General features: G+C 39.0%; 1 pseudogene; it reads right to left on the bottom strand.

The window, feature by feature from the left end:
- Window positions 1-5,815: 5,815 nt before the first annotated feature.
- LOC116463623 (large ribosomal subunit protein eL28-like) lies at window positions 5,816-6,204 on the bottom strand (annotated as a pseudogene).
- Window positions 6,205-7,065: the final 861 nt, after the last annotated feature.

Here is a 7,065-nt window from a genome sequence, read left to right as displayed (position 1 = left end):
CCCATTTAGTTTAGTTTACATTTAGCAATCATGTCATCAGATTGACTGTGTAACCAACTATAAATCCCCAGCACTTGTCACAGGACTGCTGTTTGGTTCTTTCTTCCCAGTTTTTTTCTAAATGTAGCTATGAATAACATATATTATTTTTCTTGATAATTTTTTTTTTTTTTTGAGATGGAGTCTCACTCTGTCACTCAGGCTGGAGTGCAGTGGTGCAATCTCGGCTCACTGCAAGCTCCACCTCCTGGGTTCATGCCATTCTCCTGCCCCAGCCTCCCAAGTAGCTGGGACTACCAGCACCTGTCACTACGCCCCGCTAATTTTTTGTATTTTTTTTTTTTTTTTAAGTGGAGACGGGGTTTCACCGTGTTAGCCAGGATGGTCTCGATCTCCTGACCTTGTGATCCACCCGTTTGGCCTCCCAGAGTGCTGGGATTACCGGTGTGAGCCACCGTGCCCGGCCTTCTTGATAATTTTTATCTTGTCTGTTGTGACTCATCATTCCAGCTTGATGAGATTTGAAAAAAATATTTTAGTATATCATCTAATATAACAATTGTTCCTGTGTTTTCTGTAATTTGACAAATATGCCTACATACTGAGCAGGACCTGGCAAATTCAAAGTCCTTCAGCAGAACATTGAAGATCTCCTGCTGAGTAGAAGGTTTTTATCCATTGATTAAACAACACTTTTAGGAAATGGTCATTCCACCTCAAGTCTGTCTAATCTGTTGTCCACCAAACTGCTTTTCTTCCTTTGGTACGTGAAGGCATTGTGGAGAATTCGCCTTGCTGAAGTCAAAACATATTTGCTCTCTAGCCTTTCCCTGAACTTTCAGAGTAAAATTGTCTAATGAAGTGGTTTAAATTTAGTGTGACGTGACTGGCTGTTAACCCACTCATGTGGGCGCCTAATGCACACCACTTTATTTCCTACACAATCATGAATAATTTATTTTAGAGTTTGAAGAACACAAGTTTGGAAGTCAAACACACCTGGGTTGAAATCCTGGCTATTTTCATCAGGAACTAAGGCAAGATACTCAACTTCTCTGAGCCTCAGTTTCCTCATCTGTAAAATGAGGAAGTTAATACTTTTTTTCATGGGTTTCGTTTGATGATTACAAGACAACATGTGGAGTACACTTAGCAGGATGCCCAGCAGGTAATAAACCCTCACTAACTGTTAAAGCTCATTATTGCTACTGCTATATTATTGTAATAGTAAGTTGTTACTCAATTTGTAGTCTGTGAAATGGACCTCTTTCTTTTTACTTCTCTGAAAATTTGAAGAGTACATGCCTATCACTAATCTTCTGGCACTATGTTGAGGAATATAGCAAAAATAAAAATAGTGCTCTTTCTGTCTGCCATCTGTTCACAATAACCATCTGCCCAGAGCTGTAGCCCTATCCCTTTTCTTTTGCTCTTCTTTCTCAAAACATTAATTAAAATATGTCCCCCTAGCCCCCATCCATGCCAAACTCACACCCTTTGTGGCCCTCCCATATTTTACACAACTCAACCCATTTGGGGCTCCAACTGGTGTCAGACAAACTCACTGTGGCCACTTTTCACATTTCTCCTGGCTTATAGGCCCCATGCACCATACTTTTTATAGGTCTGTCATTTCCAGGACTGTGTTGGGCCAAGCCTAGAGGTCACTTAGCTCTGCCAGAATAAAGTAGAAAACCAGGCAACCTGAAGAACTCATGGGATCTAGGTTTATATAGCAGGACTTGGACTAGCAGAAGAGCACCCCAGTCATGGGAGAACCTGGGCACCAAGAAGGAAAATAAAATACAATCATACTAGCAAGTACTGGGTACCAAGTCATGGAACCAATTACAAGACAGACCCAATGAGAAACCAGAAAGTGCTAGACTCAGCGTTCCTAATATCCCCCTTCTAAAGTAGGTAGTACAAAATCTTGGGTCTAAGTTGAATCTACAGGTAGCATTAGGTGGCCCCAGCAGTGGAGGTTACTGCGCTGCCCCAGCAGGGAGCCAAGCAAGGTACTAAGATATTCTCCAAGAGAACGTCTGAGATTCCTAACACTTGCTCATCCCATTCAGTTCTTTGGCTAGTCCTGAATTAAATCCTGGAGAACCTTTCTCTTACTGATTTCAAGTCTTTTGAGAGATGGCCTTATTGGTCAGAAACACATCAGATGCCCTTCTTTCAGCAGGGTGACAATATTCAACCACACAGAGTGGAATCCAGGTCACTAGGGACTGAGTATTCAGAATGCCAGTTTAAGTCAAGAACGTATCTGATAAGAATGGAGAGAGACAGTGATGGGTTACATTTCACAGGGCAGTCATTTTTAATCTGCTTTAATGACCTAAGGGAATGTTACTGGTTACAATTCTCTGGCTGTCCTTAAATGCCACTCAAAAGCCATCTAAAACTTTTGGCATTTCTTAACCTTTTAAAACTAAAAAGTGTTAAAAACTTTTTTTTAAAAAAGGTGGAGAAATAAACCCCACTACAATTTCACCTCCTGGAGACCATCTCTGTTAAAATTTTGGAGTGTATCTGAGCTAGCGTCTTTCTTCCCTCATTCCCTCTTGGCTTTCCTTCTTTTTATCCTCCTTATCTTTCTCCCTTTGGGCTTCAAAGGCAGAGAGTTGGGTTATTTATACTCCTCGTTCATGGCACATTATCAGCATCTGCATCAACATCTGCATGTGCTTAGTTTGATCCTATTTTACTTTATCATTTTCCCGCTTCATCCTGAGGATTTACTCCTTGTGCCCGCCACTGCCCACCATTGGGAGCCATTATAAGGTGCTATACTCTTACATTTGCATGCATCATTGAAGAATATATTGTATTTATGTATTTCTAATTTACGTAAGTTTTACTTGTTATGGGTCTTGTTCACTCCCTCACTTTCTATTTTTTTTTTTTTTTAAAGCTCATCACTGTTTCTGTGATCTATTTACAATACAGAATGTCCGTCTGGCTCACTGAGGTTAGCTGTTACACGCTGTCGCAGAGTGTGCATTCTCCTCATTTCACGTATCTATTCCCCTAGTAATGGACTCTGGTTGCCTCTAGTATCCCGCTGCCAAAAACAACACAATAAATATCCCCACGCATATGTCCATGTGGGTCTGATCATCAGAAGTGTATAGGCGGTGAGATTGCTGAGTCACAGGAATACACATATTTAGCAACACTAAGTACTTCCAGATTGTTTCTCAAATGGCTACAAAATTCTTTTTTTTTCTTTTTTTTAACCAAGAAAAGATTCATATATCATAAAATTTACCTTTTTAAAGTGTACTTTTCAGGGGTTTTTCGATTATTCATGAATGTGTGAAATCAGCATCATGGTCCAACCGGAACATTTTCATCACTTCAAGAGTTTCATTGTCTCCGAGAGGTGGCATTGTAGTGGGCTTTATTTCTCCATCTCTTTTTATGTTTCTAACATTTTTTAGTTTAAAAAACGTTAAACTCTGTAACCATTAGCAGGCACTCCCCATTTTCCCTTCTCCCTGACCATTGACAACCACTAGTCTATTTTCTGTCTCTGTAGACTTGCCTGTTTTGGACGTTTTCGGTATGTAGAATCACAGATATGTGGCCTTTTGTGTCTGGCTTTTTTCACTTAGCATAAAGTTTTCAAAGTTTATCATTGTTATAGCATGTATCAGTGCTCCATTCATTTTATGGCTGAATGATATTCCCTTGTATAGAGATATTACATTTTATTTATCCATTCATCAGTTGATGGACATTTGGAAGGCTTCCACTTTCTTCACAATTATGAATAATACTGCTATATTTTGGCTATTATGCCATAATGCTGAACATTTATGAATATATTTTTGTGTGGACACTTATTTTTAATTCTCTTGGGTATAAACCTAGGAGTGGAACTGTTAGTTAATATGGTAAGTCTATACTTAATTACTGAGAAACTGTTTTCTAAAACAGTGCACTATTTTACATTTTCACCAGTAATATACGAAGGACCCAATTTCTCCGTATCTTCACTAACACTCGTTATTGTTCATTTTAAAAAATTATAACCATCCAAGTAGGTGTGAAATGGCATCTCATTGTGGTTTAGATTTGCATCTCTCTGATGATTACTTTAAGCATCTTTCTAAGTGTTTATTGGCCATTTGTGTATCTTCTTTGGAGAAATGTCTGTTCAAATCCTTTGCCCATTTTTAAATTGGATTATTTGTCCTTTTATTGTTGAGTTGTAAGAGTTTTTTAATATGTTATGAATATGAGTTCCTTATCAGAGATATGATTTGCTTATATATCACCCATTCTATGGGTCATCTTTTCACTTTTTTTTGTTTTTTTTGAGACAGTCTTGCTCTGTCGCCCAGGCTGGAGTGCAGTGGTGCTATCTTGGCTCGCTGCAACCTCCACCTTCCAGATTTAAGAAATTCTCATGCCTCAGCCTCCTGAGTAGCTAGGATTATAGGCATGTGCCAGCACACCTGGCTACTTTTTTGTATTTTAGTAGAGACAGGGTTTCTCCATGTTGGCCAGGCTAGTCTCGAACTCCTGGCCTCAAGTGATCCATTTGCCTTGGCCTCCCAAAGTGCTGGGATTACAGGCGTGAGCCACCATGCCTGGCCATCTTTTCACTTTCTTGATGATGTCCTTTGAAGCCTAAAAGTTTTAATTTTGTTGAAGTCCAACTTATCTATTTTTTTTCTTTTGTTGACAATGCTTTAGTGTCATATTTAAGAAGCCATTACCTAAACTAAGGACAAAAGATTTATGCCTATGTTTCTTCTAAGTATTTTATAGTTTTAACTTTTATATTTATCGTCTTTGATTCTTTTTGAGTTAATTTTCACATATATTGTGAGGTATGGGTCCAAATTCATTCTTTTGCATGTGGAAATCCAGTTTTCCCAGCACCATTTGTTGAAAAGCTCGTTCTTTCCCCCACTGAATTGCCTTGGCAACCCTGTTGAAAACCAACTGGTCACAGACCTATGGATTTATTTCTAGACTCCTAATTCTATTTCATTGTTCTAAATGTCTGTCTGTATCCACACTGTCTTGATTATTGCAGCTATGTACTAAGTTGTAAAATTAGGAGGTCTGAGTCATCTGCCTTTGTCCTTTTTAAAGACAAAGTTTTGGCTGTTCTTCATCCTTTGCATTTCCATATGAATGTTATGATCAGCTTGTCAATTTCTTTCAAAAAGAAAGCTGGGATTTTTAACAGGGATTGCATTGAATCTGTATATGAATTTGGATGTATTGCCATCTGTATTAGCTTTCTAAGAGTTTTGTGACAAATTAGTACCAACGAAGTGGCTTAAAACAACAAATTTTATCTTATAATATTGTAGGTCAGAAGTCCCACATGGGTCTTAACAGCATTCTCCCTGGCCACTTGAGATGGTACCCTCACTCCTTGGCTTACCACACCCTTCTCCATCTTCCAAGACAGCAATGGCAAGCCAAGTCCTTCACAGGCTGCTATTTCCCTGGTTCTCACTTCTGAAGTCACACTTCCTTCCCACAGCTGGAAAAGGTTCCCTACTTTTAAGGACCCATGCGATCAGATTGGACTCAACGAGACAATCCAGTACCAGCACCCCCATCCTTAATGTAATCACACCTACAAATTCTCTTTTGCCACATAAGTTAACATTTTAACAAGTTCCAGAAGTTCCAATGTGGATATCTTTGGTGAGTCATTATTCTGCTTACCACACCATCTTTATGACGGTTCTTCTTCTTTTTTTTTTTTGGTTGGGAAAAGGTCATCTGACTATTGCTTTTGGGGAACAGGGGGCTCAGGCACTCTTTAGGGGTAGGTTCACTTCCTCTTCACCATCACAGGCTCTGGCTATGCAGGATGGCATTGGCCCTGTGGATGGCAGCCATGTGCAGGTCAGGGCAGTCTTTGTTCTTGAGGATCATGTGCCTGATGCTGCTGAAAGTGGCCCAGTTGTTCTTGTTGATGGTGGTCTGCATGCAGGTAGGAGGTGGCTGGCTTTTGCTGGCCTGATCTCTGTTTCATGACCACCACCACACTGTTCCATCGGCTGTTGGCTTCACATCCACAGTCTTGTGGCGAGTTGGCCTGGTAGCAGAGGGAATGTGGGGCTTCAGGTTACTGGGCTTGGTGCTGTAGGTCTGCTTATTCCTCTTGATCAGGAAACTGGAGCAGTTCTGCACCACCATCCACTGCAGAAGCACAGACATGGTGGCGGTTCCTCTCACAGTGCTGGAGATGGAAATAGCCATACCATCTTAACACTGTTAAACTTTCTAAACCATGAACATGGAATATCTTTTTTTTTTTTTTAGATATTCTTTAATTGCCTTTAATGATAGTTCACAGTTTTCAGTGTCCAAGTGTTGTACTTCTTTCCTTTTTTGTTAAATTTGTTTGTAAATTTTATTATTTTTCATGCTGTTGTAACTGGGATTATTTTTAAAATTTTATTTTCAGACTGTTGGTAATGTTTGGAAATAAAATTGATTTTTGTTTTTTGATTTTATAGCCCCCATCAACAGAGCTTTGTAATTATTGCTTTATGCAGTTATCTTTACAACCAGACCATGGGAAAAAAAGATTTACAAACAAAAATGCATGCATATTGCCTTTTGTTTTTACTTATGTGGTTACCTTTACCAGCCTATTTATTTCTTCATATGGATTAGAGTTACTGTGTAGTGTTCTTTAATTTTACCATGAAGGATTTCCTTTAGAATGTCTTGTAGGGCAGATACAGTTGTAACAACTCTCTCAGTTTTTGTTTGTCTGGGAATATCTTAATTTCATCTTCATTTTTGAAGGATGTTTTGCTGGTCACAGAGTTTTTAGTTGACAGTCTTTTTCTTTTATTACTCTAAATACACTATGCCACTGCCTTCTGGCCTTTATGGTTTCTGATGAGAAATCAACTATAAATACTTTTGTATATTTTATACACGGTTAACTGCACAGATTATAAAGTGTAGGGTTTGATGAGTTTTGACATGTGTGTACATCCATGTAAGCTTTAGCCAAAGCATGTTATATAAAATTTCCATTTCCTTTAAAAGTTTCCTCAAGCCCCT

The sequence above is a fragment of the Hylobates moloch genome, unplaced genomic scaffold, assembly GCF_009828535.3.
Source record: "Hylobates moloch isolate HMO894 unplaced genomic scaffold, HMol_V3 SCAFFOLD_45, whole genome shotgun sequence".
Classification (NCBI taxonomy): domain Eukaryota; kingdom Metazoa; phylum Chordata; class Mammalia; order Primates; family Hylobatidae; genus Hylobates; species Hylobates moloch.
This window is presented reverse-complemented; position numbering and strand designations above follow the sequence as displayed.